At 37.2% G+C, this 17,807-nt stretch overlaps 1 protein-coding gene across 3 annotated transcripts in view; it reads right to left on the reverse strand.

Annotated features, from left to right (window-relative positions):
• The window catches only part of CSMD3 (CUB and Sushi multiple domains 3), a 1,218,611-nt gene that overhangs the window by 468,518 nt on the left and 732,286 nt on the right, over positions 1 to 17,807 (reverse strand). The window lies entirely within an intron of this gene.

A 17,807-nucleotide genomic window follows, 5' to 3' on the forward strand; every position in this document is an offset into this window, starting at 1 on the left:
TACAATCCTAAGCCAAAAGAACAAAGCTGGAGGCATCATGCTACCTGACTTTGAACTATATTACAAGGCTACAGTAACCAAAACAGCATGGTACTGGTACCAAACAGATATATAGACAAATAGAATAGAACAGAGCCCTAAGAAATAATACCACACATCTACAACCATCTGATCTTTGACAAACCTGACAATAACAATAAATGGGGAAAGGGTTCCCTATTTAATAAATGCTGCTGGGAAAACTGGCTAGCCATATGTAGAAAGCTGAAGCTGGATCCCTTCCTTACACCTCATACAAAAATTAATTCAAGATGGATTGAAGACTTAAATGTTAGACCTAAAACCATAAAAACCCTAGAAGAAAACCTAGGCAATACTATTCAGGACATAGGCACAGGTAAGGACTTCATGACTAAAACACCAAAAGCAATGGCAACAAAAGCCAAAATTGACAAATGGGATCTAATTAAACTAAAGAGCTTCTGCACAGCAAAAGAAACTACCATCAGAGTGAACAGGCAACCTACAGAATGGGAGAACATTTTTGCAATCTACTCATCTGATAAAGGGCTAATATCCAGAATCTACAAAGAACTCAAACAAATTTACAAGAAAAAAACAACCCCATCACAAAGTGGGCAAAGCATATGAACACATACTTCTCAAAAGAAGACATTTATGCAGCCAACAAACACATGAAAAAAATGCTCGTCATCACTGGCCATCAGAGAAATGCAAATCAAAACCACAATGAGATACCATCTCACACCAGTTAGAATTGGGATCATTAAAAAGTCAGGAAATAACAGGTGCTGGAGAGGATGTGGAGAAATAGGAACACTTTTACATTGTTGATGGGACTGTAAACTAGTTCAACCATTGTGGAAGATAGTGTGGCAATTCTTCAGGGATCTAGAACTAGAAATACCATTTGACCCAGCCATCCCATTACTGGGTATATACCCAAAGGATTAAAAATCATACTGCTATAAAGACACATGCCCACGTATGTTTATTGCAGCACTATTCACAATAGCAAAGACTTGGAATCAACCCAAATGTCCATCAACGATAGACTGGATTAAGAAAATGTGGTACATATACACCATGGAATACTATGCAGCCATAAAAAAGGATGAGTTCATGTCCTTTGTAGGGACATGGATGAGTTCATGTCCTTTGTAGGGACATGGATGAATTCATGTCCTTTGTAGGGACATGGATCTTTGTAGGGACATGGATGTTTGCATCATTCTCAGCAAAGTACCATAAGGATAAAAATCCAAACACCACATGTTCTCACTCATAGGTGGGAATTGAACAATGAGAACACTTGGACACAGGAAGGGGAACATCACACACCAGGGCCTGTTGTAGGGTGGGGGCAGGGGGGAGGGATAACATTAGGTGATATACCTAATGCAAATGACGAGTTAATGGGTGCAGCACACCAACATGGCACATGTATACATATGTAACAAACGTTGTGCACATGTACCCTAGAACTTAAAGTATAATAAAATAAGGTACTAAGGATATAAAGACAAATAAAATGTAGCCCTTGTCCTTAACCGAAGGCACAAAGGAGGTATTAGCTAAGTCTCCTTGGAGTTGGAGGTTGGAAAAGAGGTAAAGACTGCACAGAAGAGGTAACCCTAAAGCTATTTTCAGAGTTAACTCACTGAGTAGACTAAGAAAGACAAAAGAAGGAAAAAGTATCCTGAATAGAGAGGGCAGTATCAGAAAAGGTATAAAGCCTTTTTCTTCCCTTTTCTTTCAAAGTGGAATGGGTAGAGTTAGGTGGCAGTGGCAGTGGCACCAGAGGTTGAGGAGATAGTAGGGTCAAGTAGGTGGTATTATGGATGAGGGCCACAGACGTAGAAGTGAGGCTAAAAAGGCAGCCAGTAAGGTTGGGAGGTCAAGTATATGTGAAGAAGGGTGAGAATCAGAAATATTGAATATAAGGGCAGACAGACTTCTTACTATCAAAAAGAGCATTTACAAATGTAGAAACAGAAAAGACTACAAAGAACCCTAAGGGGTTAAACTGAAATGTTAAGAAATGGTGTGAACTCAAGTTTAAAATATGAATATAATTAGATACGAATGGGTATATATACATACATATGTCATGCATACACACATATGTACACATATATGTGCACATATTTTCTAGCTGCATCCACTGAGAGTCCTAAAAGCGATAAAGCTCTATAGAAACAAGTATATTGAGTACCCTGATGTTGGTTTCTACACACCATTCTTCACTAAAGGGAACCAGGGAGGCTGATTTTAGGGGATGAACAAGGAAAAAGTTAAGATGAAGCTGGAATACCTTGTTGTGCCAAAAAAAGTGGGGTGTACTTAAAGAATGATGGTGGGGACATATCAAAAGGACATAGAGGCCAGCTTGAAGAAGCTCCACTGGCTATTCTGGTGCAATTTAACCATCAAACAAAGATAATGGCAGAGTACAACACATTGAATAAAATTTAAATGCATTCATCCATACTGATATAAATAAATAAATGGGACAGAAGGGAAAACATTTTCTCCATAAAGAGGTGAAAGGTGAAGCCGGCTGGGCTTCTGGGTTGGGTGGGGACTTGGAGAACTTTTCTGTCTAGCTAAAGGATTGTAAATGCACCAATCAGTGCTCTGTGTCTAGCTAAAGGTTTGTAAGTGCACCAATCAGCACTTTGTAAAATGCACCAATCAGCACTCTGTGTCTAAAGGTTTGTAAATGCACCAATCAGCACTCTGTAAAAACAGACCAATCAGCACTCTGTAAAAACGGACCAATCAGCACTCTATAAAATGGACTGATCAGCACTCAGTAAAATGGACCAATCAGCAGGATGTGGGTGGGGCCAAATAAGGGAATAAATGCTGGCCACCCGAGCCAGCAGCGGCAATGTGCTCGGGTCCTCTTCCGTGCTGTGGAAGCTTTGTTTTTTCTCCCTTCATAATAAATCTTGCTGCTGCTCACTCTTTGGGTCCACACTACCTTTAAGAGCTGTAACTCTCACTGCGAAGGTCTGTGGCTTCACTCCTGAAGTCAGCAAGACCACGAATCCACCAGAAGGAAGAAACTCTGGACACATTTGAACAGCTGAAGGAACAAACTCCAGACACACCATCTTTAAGAACTGTAACATTCACCGCAAGGGTCTGCGGCTTCATTCTTGAAGTCAGCGAGACCAAGAACCCACCAGAAGGAACCAATTCTGGACACAGAGGGACAGTTAATAAATACAGAATAAGTGAGGAAAAAAAGAGAAAACTAACATTTGGCAACCATCACAGTGGTTGTGGATTTTTGGCTGGAAGTTTGATAAAAAATAAGATATTACCTCTCTGTGAAACACATATAAATCACAAAGGTGAAATTGGTGATGTTCTCATGAAAAATCCTGGAAGACATCAATTTTACTAGGTGACTAATGATCACATAGGGCGTATATTCAGATATATTGACGTTGTTTGCCTCCTGGTGTGATGTCCTGAGAGGACAAGCATCATTTTTGTGGTACCCCTGTCAAGAATGTGTGGCCTATGCCTGGATATGGGAAAAGATTGTATGGACCCAGATTGAGGGATATATCACAAAATAAAAGGCTTGTACTCTTTAGAGCTATCAAGGTCATGACAGGGAAACACTGAGGAACTCATCCAGATTGAAGGAAATGAAAGAGACATGACAACAATGCAGTGCAGGTTCTTGGGTTGAATCCTGAATCCTGGAGAAGAAACAAAAAACATACGTGTGTGTGTTTGTGTGTGTGCGCACACGTGCGTGTGTGTAGTTAGTGAAATTTGGAAGGGGTTTAATTTGTTTGGAAGTGTTTTATTAATGTTGATTTTCTGATTTGTATGGTTGTTTTGTGGTTACATAAAGGAGTTTTTTGTTTTGGTGCAATTCAAACTGACTATTTGGGAATGATGAGCTATTATGTTTGCAACTTGTTCTCAAATCATTCCGTAGTGGTTTTAAAACAAGTCTGCAAATTTTTTGATGCTTCTATCAAAAGGTAGAGTCGGCTGGGCATGGTGGCTCATGGCTGTAATCTCAGCACTTTGGGAGGCCAAGGAAGGTGGATTACCTGAGGTCTGAAGGTTGAGAGCAGCCTGGCCAACATGGAGAAACCCCATCTTGTCTAAAAATACAAAAATTAGCTTGGCATGGTGGCGGGTGCCTGTAATCCCAGCTACTCAGGCGGCTGAGGCTGGAAAATCGCTTGAACCCAGGAGGCAGAGGTTGTAATGAGCAGAGATCGTGACACTGCACTCCAGCCTGGGCAACAAGAGCAGAACTCCATCTCAAAAACAAACAAACAAACAAACAAAAGCAAAAAAAATAAAAGGTAGAGTCAAATTCCCCACTTTTTGATTATTGGCCAGTATTGTTGCCTAGATTTTAATGAAGAGAATATGACAGAAGTGACACTCATGACCACTTCTATTGGCTCCTCTTCTAATGTTACCAGTTGTCTCAGGCTCATGCAGGCCTTAGGAGAGAACAACCATGGTAACAGTTGCCATTTTCTTGTCAATTGCAACATAAACTATAGCAGCTCCAGTACCCAGATTTGACTCCATAGGAACACAGGAATCTTCCCACAGGGGCTGGATAGCAGCATCGAATTGTGGAGAATTTAAAGCCTGAGAGATGAAATTTTACCATCAAGGAGCAAGAGAAGAGATGGGAAGGAGACCAGTAGATAAATTTCTAACCCTTCCTCTCCCAAAACAGATGGTTCTAAAGCACAACTGGTCCACATGGCTCACATAATTAAACATTCAGCTGTGTTTCTTGTGAGGCTGTGTCCAGCTCAGTAATATACCACTTTATATTTGATTCTCTAATTTCTCTGTTTATATAACTTTTCCCCCTCTTTCTTGCTGTCTTAGAAATACACCTCCCAAGCTCCTCAATAAAGTATTAGTCTATAATCTTTGCTTCAACTATGTTTTCTAGGGAATCAAAGCTAATACAAGTGAGTAACCACTGGCAAACAAATTGGTAGACAAGGTAGGGGATTAGAGTATCTTAAGATTGAAACATGGATGTAATTTCCAGGAAGATAAGAATATTAGCTGACATTACTGATTTTTTTGAAAAGGGAATTGCTGAATACTATAATCATTTTAACTCATGTAATTTTTATTGCAATGCTATTAGCCAGTCACCATTATTTCCCATTAAAGGATGAAAAAAAATGAAGTTCTGAGAAGCTGACCACAGTTATATATGTAGAAATAGCTCAGCTGAGATTCTACTCATGCCCACACTCTTTTCTATTGTCCCATGATAATCAAGAGAAAGAATGGAATGAGACACTGAAAGCCAGGTACTGGGAAAAATGAGGGAAAGCAAAGGATACCTTGAGTCCCGTGTTGAAAGGGAAAGGATGATCATATTAATTTTAAGAAATTTTTTTGTCTCTACTCCTTTGGCCCACCAAAGTTCCACCCTTGCACATTCCGAAGGTAACTTGGGAACTATTTAGATCTCTTCAACTTCCTTACCATAGAGGGCCCTTCATGATCTCAGCCTTTCCTACCTATCCAGTCCTGTCTCCCATCATTTTCCCATAAGCAACCTAAGTATTAGACATGTTGAAGCACTTGTTGTTCCCTTTCAACCTCTGTGCCCTGAGGCATGACATCTTCTCTGCCTGAAAAGAAGGCATTCTCCGAGTGTGTAAAACATGAAGAAATTGCTATTTATTTCTTAAGGTCAAACTATACATCCTCCATAATGAGTGCCCTGAGCTTGCAAGCACTGTTAATTGCTGTTTTCTCGGGGCTTCTATAGGCCTTGGACATACCTATATTGGTCCAAGTATTTTATTATAATTATTGATTTACTCGTCTGTCTTTTTCCCATGAGTTTATATTTATTTTTATTTATTTTTTACTTTGTATCCCAAGTGTCTAAACACTTACATATAATTTATGTATCACACGGTTCTAAGCTGTTACATTTAATACTGACACAGCCCTATGAGGACCCCAAAAGTTAAAGGATTTGTCCAAAGACACACAAATTTTAAGTGGCAGAGCTGGCTTTTGAATACAGTCAGTGTGATTCCAGCATATGAGTTCTTAAGCACTATACCCTCTCTCAGAGCCTAATATTCAAGAAACAGTTGTGGAATGTATAAAGAAGGAAGGAAGGCAATCAAGAACATACAAAAGCCTATGGTCCTCTTAATAAACAATATAAGAAATCACAAAATCTCATAGAGAAAATCATAGAGTGATCCATATTTCAGCTACATCTTTTGAATAATTTAAATTGTATAGCTGTCTTGTAATTGAAAGATATGAGTGTTGGATATCTTCTGTTTACCCACTAAAGCCATTCTGCCCCTTCTCTGCTCGCTTTTTGCACTTCTTTCCTACTTCCAGGGTGAGAGGTAAAGGCTGATCCACATGGTCCCATGATAGCCAGGACCCTGTGCGCTCAGGCTTTCTGTGGGTAAGAGAACAGAGAGTTATCAGGCAGCGAACAGCATTTTGGTAGGCGAGTCCGGGGTGAGGAGGTCAGAAGGAGAGTGAAGTAGGGTATTTCCCCTCAGTTCCTTCTTTGCCTGATCGCTATGTGTTGGCTGTGTCCCGTTAGTGAAAGCTACACTTATGTAAGGCAGCCCACTCCATACAGCTGTCCTCCAAGCTGTGGTTATCATTCCTGAAGCTACTAGTGGCTCCCTGCTTCAATAGCTAGAGATATGGCACAATCCTTTGTTAGTTTCCTTAAGCTCTACCCCCACACACCCAGAATGAATGTGTCATTTGTTTCCTGCAGGGTTTCTTACTGATACAACATAATTTACCATTGAAATATCAATTCAACGCACAAAAAATTTAGCTAGCATCCTACTGGTACTTGATTTTGTTATAATAATTTTGTCTTTCAGAATAGAAAATGGGGTTGGGATTTCTTTAATACATGTGGCCTCCACTGTCAGCTAAATATCTGTGCATCATCCACAACTAAATTTGGAAGAAACAAAGTGAGGATCCATCCCCAGGGTCAGAGGTTAGCACCCATAGAGAGTAGCACACGATTCTGCTCTTTTTTTTTTTTCTTCCCTGCTGTGCAGGCAAAGAAATCAGAAGCAGGGGAAGAGGTGCTGAAATAAATTAGACTGGGAGGTCAGAGGAAATAAAAGCAGAGCAGTCAGAATGCTCTCATGCAGTGAGTTCAGAGCAATATTGGAAATATAGGTTTAAATGGCAGTGGCTAAAATTTGTAGAAACAAGGCTTTTTCAACACTTTTTAAAGCGACCAAGTAACTTTGATCCTTGATGGCTAAAGTAATAAACCCTAATTTTAAATTCAATCAGATTTCCAGCCAAAGAATAACATCTGGCCTTAAAGTGACATAGAACTACTCATTGATCAGTCTCTGACTTGACAACAGTTGACACTATAATTCAAATACTTCACAGAGAAACTGTGTAGGTTAAAAGAAAGTGATCTGTAAAACTTACAGTTTTGCTGATTCTTAATGTTAAGAAGACTTTTGGGAATCTCATTACCTCAGCAACGGGTTTACAAAGGTGGTGAAATATAGAATCATGCAGCTAGAAAAGACCTTGTGAGTTAAAACATGTCTCACCTTCAAGCATCTCAGACAAACGAGACTATAGTCAATATTTAGAGAGGTTTTGAGGAGGAAATCTGTAACTGCCCACAGAAAGTAATGAAAGACATATTTACAATAATAAATAAATGTGTGAAGTCTTTTACAATCATGATGTAAACACTGACATTTAAAATGCCTCAGATTGGGTACAACAATTTAATAAAAATATGCAAAATTTAGAATGGCAGCAAGTATACCCTGGGACAAGGGTTTCCATTTTACACAGAGCTAATATAGAACATCTGCAGCTAGTAGTTAAATCATGCACTCTTTTGAGATACAGCAAATAGAGACACTCTAAAAAATACATATTTAATTCTCTCTCTCTCTCTTTTTTAGAAACAGGCTCTATGTTGCTCAGACTTGGTTTCGAACTCCTGACCTCAATGATCCCCCACCTCAACTCCTGAGTAGCTGGGATTACAGGCATGAATCACCAAGCCCAACAAGAATATTTTAATATGTTTAACAGAATTCGGAACTCTTTAACTGTGATAAAAAACTATGCTTTTCTTTGACTCTAACTATAATGTTACTTGAAATATCATTAATGTGAAGTTGTTTTTATGATTGCACTGAGTATTTATGACAAGCCGTTTATATCATCAACTCAGTTCTTAGATTGCAAATTTACAGGGTGGCTAGAAGATCTGCACGAAATGTCTGTGGACAGACAAGGAGTTTGCCAGTCTTCATAGGTATGGGACCTATGAATTTGGATTATGTAGCATTTTGCTGCAACCCAATGATTATCAGAATTTTTTCTGGTTGTTAGCTCCATCCTCTCTCTCTGTCTCAAGAGAATGCATTGAAATACACAAGTGTGGGATTAAGCTTATTTTTATGAATAAGATTAATTGTTCTCTAGCTTAATTAAAATGAAATACATAATTTACAAATGTAGGTACTTCAAACATTATTTATTAGTAGTAATATTTTTCCTGAAACCTCATAACACTTTGAAACGCTCCACAATGTGACAATTCCAAAATCAAGAACTAATGCTCTAACATAATGGTTCCCCAGCTTATAAATTTATTTCATGTCCAAAACAATTAAATGGGATATAGTGGGAATGAATTTAAAAAATCCACACTTCTTGATGATTACAAGTGGTTTATTTAAGGAAATGTTAAGTCTAGTCTCATCAACTTTAATGTATGATCAATTCACTTCAGTTCAATATTTACAGAGTATATACTGTGTACAAAGAACTGGGGTAGGAACTATGGCTGCTGAAGTAGTTCAGGACATGCTACCCCAAAATATTGTTTATTTTGAGATGAAGGCACTTGAGAAACAGCAGATACAAACTTTCTGACCTCCTCTCTTTTACCTAAAAACAAGCCATGAAATTTCCCATGAGAAAGATATCCTAGGAAGAAAAGAACATCTTTATCACTAGAGAGTGGAAATCAACACTGAAATGAATCTGCACAACAAACTTGCTAAAATAATCTCTACCTTTGACTAGTGTTCTGCAGTATATCTTACTCACTTCCCCACAAGTTAATGCCCCAGTCCAAACCCCTTTCTTCTCATTTCTTCAGAAATTTATGATTTATTTGTCTAAAAAGTATATAAGCTTTCTGCTCTGGTCACTTCTTTGGATCTTCATTTCTTGAGGACTCTCATGCACATATAAAATTTTTATAAAATTTTCATGCTTTTTCTCATGTTACTCTATCTCATGTCAGTTTCTTAGGCCTAGTCAGATACCCTAAAAAGGGTAGAGGAGAAATTTTTCCTTCCCTGCATCACAAAAAAAGATGCATGCCATAATCTCTGCCCTTAAAAAGGATACAGTCTATAAGAGCTGCCAAATAGGTGTATTCAGAATATATCTTAAAATTCTCTGGCACACATTATTCAAGATAAAAAATGGACTATACTCTGGTCAACACCTTTGCTACAAAATGTACATGTTTTAAAACTCTGAGATGATTTCAAAAGTTTAGTGCATTTCTTATATATTCTGACTTACTGGGTATATTATAGTTTAGACTATTAAAGATGAAACATGAAGTGATAAGGGAATCCTCCTTGACTTGCCTTGAGGTAGCATTTTAAAAAAACTTAGCCCATTGTTTATATACTTAAAGTTCTTCAAAGGAACTCCTTGACATTTGTCCTCAGTTTGGGACTAGGTACTGTGTCTGTGACAAATGGACAATGTAACAGTCTACTTGAGGATAGGAAACTCAGATATATGCTCAAGAGCACTTTCATTGTACAAATCTCAAATCAGTAGATTCCATCATCCAGTGAGTCAGCTAATTATAGCTTCATTATCAATTTTTCAGATACTCTGACCTTTCTTTCACACATTCATTCATTCATCTATTCATTCAAATATCTATCATTATTCAAAAAAAAATCTTGAAATTGTACTATGTCCTAAATGTTGGGACAACAGAAGTGAATAAGACAATTTATTATTGCCTACTAAGAAGACAAGCATACAAATATATAAAAAGTCTAATAAATAATGTAATTTTATCATAAAATGTATTGGGAATATGGAGAAAAAAATTATTCTGCTAAGAAGTAGAAAGACAAAAAAGATTGTAACAGAAAGATGAACTAAGATTTGAAAGATTTGCCTGGATGTGCGTGTATTGGGGGTGATATAGAGGTAGCTCATGACTTTTTAGGTATGGAGAGTAGTTTGACCAAGGGAATGATAGTGTGAACAAAAGGGCACATTTGGAAAAATTCAACAGCTCAGTAGAACTAGAGTTCAGATGCAGGGAGGGTTAGGTAGGACACGAGACTAAAGAGATGTGGGGCGACCCTTGTGTCCAATGTTAAGGGCCTTTGATTTTATTATAAGGAGAGAAAACCATTCTGGCTGTGCACACCAAATACTCCATACATAGCAACTGTCACACTATTATCATGTGAAATGAACTAAGCTTGATATAGAGTCAATTAAAGAGACATGACACTACTTTCTTAGGAGTTTATAATCTAATAATAGAGCAGTAAAATGAAAGTATCAGGAACATTTCTTCTTATAAAAAGATTCAACATAGCATTGTTCACTTGCAACCTTACTTAACCTGTCTATTTTTTAAACATTTTCCTTTGAAGTACCTTGAATGAAAGAACAAAGTGGAATATAGATTTTTGTCTAAATGCTGTAGCTACCTGTTTAAAAGAGTTTGCAAGCAGGGATAGATCAATATTTTTTGAACTATAATAGCAATCAAAGTAAATGGATTTTTCTTTTGAAAGAACCTTAGCTGCATACAGCCCAATAGTCACCATCAAAAACTTTGAAACATTATTGCTCTTACTGTATCTGCTAGATGGTAAATGGACTTATAATAATCTGGAAATATAACTTTGTATATTTATAAAGCAAGTAAGAAGGATCAACCACTCTTACTTATTATTATGAAAGACTACATTAAGAAAAGTGACAGTGAAACAAGTGAGCAGAAGATGTCTTTTGCTTTAAAATCATGTTGATACTGTGTTAGCCCTTTATAAAATTAAAGGGCTATCAGCACAACCTCTTTCAATCTAATAAACCATTATTGAGACTGCATCTGTACTAAGCTAATTATTGGAGGTGGTAGTGGTGGTGGTGGGGGGGTTCCTAGATGAATGGGACTAGGTATTTTCTCAAGGAAATAAATACAACAGTTAAACAGGCAATTTGGACAACTGGTGATGGGTATAAAAACAACAATATAATACTAGGTCTTTGGAGCTGATTTCTTTCCTCAACCTTTGAGGGTTGTTTTGAAAACTACTTCTCTATTGTGTTTGTCTATCTTTCAGGCTCCTGGGGCTCTGTGTCCAGGAAAAATTAATTCTCAAAAGAGAATCCTGAATCAATAATCTTTAGTTTGAATCTGAATTAACAGGTAACTTCTTACTATTATCTGCATTTTAACTTTTATAAATTCTAGAAAGAACCCTACAATTTTAAAAGAATATTAAGTTGTATTTGGGATATACTGTTTGGAGACTGAAAAATAAATTTCAAAAGTCAGATGTTTGGCCTTATTTATTTAACAATAGTACATGCCAGACATAGTCTGCACATAGGCTGTAAAATTTAAAAAGTTGACCAAAATATTCTGTATATAAAGAAAATTATTAGTTATATGATATACAATTAATTTAAATGTAAGGCAATGTGACACAAATGGTTGTTGCTTATTTAAGGTGTTTTAGAAATTCAGAGGGAGAACAAGTTATTTTCATGTTGAAACTAGGTGAGTGTAGGGACGATTATAGGAGACTGATTCAAGGAAGTTAAATTTTATATGGTCCCTAATGAATGAAAAGGACTTTTGTATATGGAATTTAGTAATTATGGTACAGAAGAAGAAGGAGGCACATCAAAGTTTGAAAGGAAAAAGCTTTCAAGATATAAGTGGAAAAGTAAATTATACCCAGATGGTAGAGAATTTCTTACATTTGGTTATAATGGAGTTAACTGTGTAAGAATGGAAAAGATATTAGCAATTTTAGAATAAATAAGAAACAAAACTAAAACTAATCCTAAAGCTATGAGAAGAGCAGATGCAAGAAAGGAATTGGGATTAGTTTTGGAATAATTAAAGGAGTACAAAATAAAGGATATTAGAGTGGATACCAAAACATGGTAACAGACATGATAAAACTTGCAACTTGTTTGAAGTGGGAAGTGAAGAAGGAAGATTAAAGGTTAAAAATAATATAAAAATATATGGCAAAGTAACAAGTTTTATGAGTCGTTAGGATAATGCTTTTTTTTTTTTTTATCTGAAGGACTGAATATATATTGGAAAACCACCACACCATACAGGACGATAGAGCAAAAAAACCTACAGAAAAAAAATCCAGGGAACTAAACCACAACCTCTGCAACAATAGAGAGCAAAAAATGTCAGACTTGGTCAATGACAGAAAACTTTTTTCATGTTTCTTTCCACTTCCAACTTAGGATCAATCAAGAAAGCCAAATGTGCTGCTCAGACTAACCTGGTAGCTAGCTTATCTTCAGCTTCCCCACACCAAAAACCTCCAGCTAAAGCATAACTGAATCCTTCCTTCTTTATTAACTAATAAAGTTTTCCCATTCTCCTGACTGCCTTTAAGTCTCTGCCAACGACAAGTGACGGTGGCTGGCTCCCTTGCTACAGAAAGCTCTGAATAAGTAGCCTTGATTTATTCCCATTTGCATGGTCTTCATTTATTTCCAACAATCCCAGTTCATATACACATGCCAACAAACACACACAAAAATAAATAACTGCAAAATATGTTTCATAGTAAAATACATATTCCCATAAATGTATTATAAGTAATGCCTTTTGAAATTTTCGATTCCATTACATAAAAAGTAAATGTTGGCCCCAAACCACTAAAATTTTTTAATGGCCCATTAACCAATATGACTTTTATATTGAAAAATAGGTGTACACGTATTTTCTAAAGCTTATTTGACCCCACAGTCATCTGTTCACTGAGTATCTCTTAAGGCTTGTTTCCTTAGGACACCCTTGGGGAAGGCTAACTACATTTTGAATAGAGGTTACTGGAAGAATAGAGATGTGATTAACAAACAATCAGAATAAACACTTGGTTTTTAACGAAAGGTATTTAGCTCAATTTAAATTACACTGATAAAGAAATTACAATTCAGAGAAACAGAAAAAAATACTAAAATTGAGAAAGAAAAGAGTTTTATAAAATTCTAGTCCTTCTGAAGCTTATTTAAAGGTCATTTGGTTTAACTTTCCTCTCAATCAACAATTTTGTTTTCCTGTTCTAGTATCTATTATTAAAATGGGACTGCTGTTTTAGGCAGAGTAAATACAATCAAAGAGTAAACTCCTATCTATTAGAAAGTAAAGTGTAAGGGCAAGCACAAAACGAAAAGAGGCTTAATTTTTTATGGTTAGGGTTAGGGTAAATGTTAGGGTTTTAATGAGAAGAGACTCCTGTTGAAAATAAGAGACTCCTTTATCTCAGATACCTCACTTTAGAAAAATTGTAATTGTCAGAATTTTCTTTTGCAAGTATATGTAATTTTTAAAATGCTAAATAAGCCCTTTAATATTCTCAAAATTTAAAAATTCTTCCTTAAGGACGTGTAAGCCATTTCTTTAAAATATAACCATCTAGGAAGAGAGCACTGCAATCTCCCAGTTTCTGTGAAAAGGTAGGAGTCCAACATATGCCAAGTTGCAGAACAACCTCCTGCCATAAAGATATGCAGTTTATTTTTTCTTCAGATAAAGCCAATTTATTTTTTCTTTGAATAAAGCCAACACAGATGGTCACCCCAATTATAGGTGAATTTAAGATAAACTATGAGTGACAAACAGTGGTGTCAGGTTCTTTTACTTGAGAACAAACTACTGTTTCTTGTGAGAACATGTGTCTAATGAGGTTATATCTGCTTGGCTATTTAAAAGGGTAACACGTCTTTCTGGCTTTTCAATCTCTTTAGCAGATTGCCTAAGATGCACATCTTGTTCTCATTTCTTGCTTATTCAGTAATAAAAATAATTTTCTTTCTATACTGCTTTTGCAGAGAGGGTTTCTGTACTGGCCGATTATGTTTTTAATCACATTAACCCAACGCCAGTCACATATAGAAATTACAACTTTTTTTTCTTAGTGTAAAAACTTGTATTTATTAACATTTGGTTTTGTTTTTGTATTAAGGTTTGGAGTAAAACGAATTGGGTGTGGGAGAAAGACAAGGAAATTCTGAAAAAGATATAGTGGCCCAAGCGTGAAGGGAGGCAAAGTCTAAAAAATCTCTTACTTCATGAGTATTTATACTTTACACACATTTTTAAAAATTATAATTTCTTGCTTAGGGTGGGTAAAGCAAAAGTCTTTATGCTATGATGTATACTAGATAAGCATAAGTTCCCATAAGACTTTTGTTGAGAGATTTTGACAAAAGTTTTGTACTTCGTAAGAGATACTGCATATTTCTGCTTCCCGTTCTGGTACTCCTGCCATTTTCTGCTCCAAGGATAAAAGACCCTGGAGCAGACCTGAATTAGATCCACTTTCTGGAGCCAAAGCCCAGCCAGCCAACAGGGTAAAGCAGAGCCCCACAGGCCAGTTCACTACATCAAACTAATTGCTGTTGATTCACAGAAAAAAAGAGCAATAAATAAATAAATATTTCTTATTTTATAGTAGAGTGGATATTTTAGCAGCATGATTGCAATGATAGTAACTGATATAAGTGCTTACAAATGAAGATAGCCTAACAATAGATCATCTTAATTAAGTAAAAGGTGAAAGGCTTTAAGAAACTTATAATCTCTATTTTCACAAGAAGAAAAAAATTTTCTCAGGGTAATTTCAGATCTCATGAAGAGATTTTCCTTGAAAAAAATAATAATGGGCCAGAAGGCCCAAAATGAAGACAGAGGCACCATTAAAAAAGGGCATTGCAATTTACACAAAATCAAGGCTGTAAAGAAGTAGGAGGAGAAAAAATAATATGACAGGAAAAGGTAGGAAGAGTTGAACTAGTTCAATGGGTTGTTGAGTCCTTAAGAAGTAAAAATTTCTAACTTATTTTCATGCGCCTAGCACCCAGCAAAATAACTGGCATGTAATATGCTATTTTATCTTTTCTTATTTTCATGAATCATAAGGGAAATCAGAGGTAGAACTATTGGAACTCAAAGCTAGGCTTCATTAAAAACCACAGTCTACACTGATTGGTTATAACTGGACTAAATCCAAAAATAGTATTCTGGATTTGTGAATTGTCACTATAATTGATTTTCTGAGAACCTTTCTAAACAAAAATACAATTTGTATATCAATATCATTGTTATTTATGTATTTACTTATGTATTTATGCATTTTTTTTTTTTTTTTTGAGATGGAGTCTCACTGTCGCCCAGGCTGGAATGCAGTGGCTCGATCTCAGCTCACCGCAAGCTCCGACCCCCAGGGTTCACGCCATTCTCCTGCCTCAGCCTCCCACGTAGCTGGGACTGCAGGTGCCCGCTACCTCGCCCGGCTAATTTTTTGTATTTTTAATAGAGACAGGGTTTCACTGTGTTAGCCAGGATGGTCTCGATCTCCCGACCTCGTGATCCACCAGCCTCGGCCTCCCAAAGTGCTGGGATTACAGGTGTGAGCCACTGTGCCTGGCCGTATTTATGTATTTTTTTAGAGTCACAGTCTTGCTTTGTCACTCAGGCTGGAGTGCAGTGGCCAGATAATGGCTCACTGCAGCTCACCGAGGCCTCCAATTCTTGAGCTCAAATATAATCCTGAGTCAGCCTCCTGAGTATCTGGTACTACAGGAGCATGACACCATGCCTGGATAATTTTTTTTTTTTTTTGTAGAGACAAGGTCTTGTTATGTTACCCAGGCTGGTCTTAAACTTATGACCTCAAGTGATCCTCCCACCTCAGCCTCCTGAGTAGCTGGGACTATAGGTGCGCACCACCATGCCCAGCTAATTTTAAAATGTTTCCTAGAGATGGAATCTTGCTTTGTTGTCCAGGCTGATCTTGAACTCCTGGCCTTAAGCTATCCTCCTCCCTCAGCTTCTTAACTTGCTGATATTACAGGTGTGAGTCACCATGTCTGGCCTATTATTATTTATTTTGATAATTACTTACCAATTATATATCAAAGTGTTCTAGAAGAGTCCTACTTAGGACAGTATGCCTAACTATTAAGCTACTGGTAGTATGTGGACCTTTGTTGGCTTGGAGCCAATATGTTTATGGCCTGATAGGAGATGCAAGAATAACTGAGAAACACTGGCTTTTGAACTTTGCTGGCCCATGAGAATGATTTTGAGCTCAGAGAGAGGATGAAGTTGGAGTTAGTAGGTAAAATCTGTGACACTCTGTGTGCAAGTCAGTGATACTATAGACCTCTCCTCCAGTATTGTGCCATCTACCACCACAAATGTTCTCAGAGCTGAAACTGTGAGCTTAAGATGACCCACTATGAAGATCAGGATCCTCAAGGAAATGTTAACTTGACATCAAACTAACAAACAACAATAAAAACACCTTGTAAGTTGGGAGAAGGGGTAATTAAAATTTTACTTCAATTTGGTAAATGTAGTCTGATTCAAAAATTTAAGTAATCTTGAGGTAATTTAGTTTCTATTAAACAGATCTTTTTACCGTGTAAGTGGTTGATTCATGTTAATTACTCACCCACTCCTGTTCCTTTTTAAAATGGTTCTACACAGGGTTGGATTTATGGGACAGTGAGGAGATTGTCAGGACAGGAGGCCCCGCAACTGTAGGATGGAAGTTCTCTGATTTTACTGTCACTGCTGATGTAGAGTAACTGGATTAATATTTTCCTTGGACTGATGAGTTGTCAAATGTAATTATTCTGGTTTTGACTTTCGGGGTATATTGGGAATCTTAAGGATCTGGGCATTAAGACATTTGTGCCTTGTAGTCTTTTAATCTTGAATATCTGCTAGTCCATAAATCTTACAAGGAATTCTGCATCTAATTATTAAGACAGGTAAGAATTACCACAACCCCTTGACATGCCAAGACTGTGTAGAATCAAAATTTTTTTTTAAAAAAAGGGGCCTGAAGTTTCTCTCATGACATACTGAATGGAAAACTGAACTTACTTAGGTGCTGCAGACTTCCTTCAGGACACCCAACTCAACATTTGGGGAAGCTGGTTATTAGTCTGTCCTTAAAAATAGATTCTATGGGGCAGGGCCAAGATGGCCTACTAGAAGAAGCGGCGATCGGAGGCCCCCATCAAAAAGAACCAAAACAGTATGCAAATCCAGCACCAGCAACTGATATCCAGGTATCCAGGTTGTCATCAGGATTGACTAGGTGGCTGGCATGAACAACAGAGAGAAAGGAAGAGCAGTGTGGTGCAGCAGCCCACCTGAGAGCCACATGGGGCAGGGGAGATCCCACCCCTTAGCCAAGGGAGGCAGTGAGTGTGCTACCCAGTCTGAGAAACTGTGCTTTTTCCATGGAACTGTGCAACCCATAGATCAGAAGATCCCACTCATAAGCCCAAATATCAATAGCTGAATTGACTAAGTGGAAGAAAGAATATCAGAGTGTGAAGACCATCTTGCTGAAATAAGGCAGGCAAACAAGATTAGAAAAAAAAAAAAATGAATAGGAACAAAGAAAACCTCTGAGAAATATGGGACT

The sequence above is a fragment of the Symphalangus syndactylus genome, chromosome 7 (genome assembly GCF_028878055.3).
Source record: "Symphalangus syndactylus isolate Jambi chromosome 7, NHGRI_mSymSyn1-v2.1_pri, whole genome shotgun sequence".
Classification (NCBI taxonomy): domain Eukaryota; kingdom Metazoa; phylum Chordata; class Mammalia; order Primates; family Hylobatidae; genus Symphalangus; species Symphalangus syndactylus.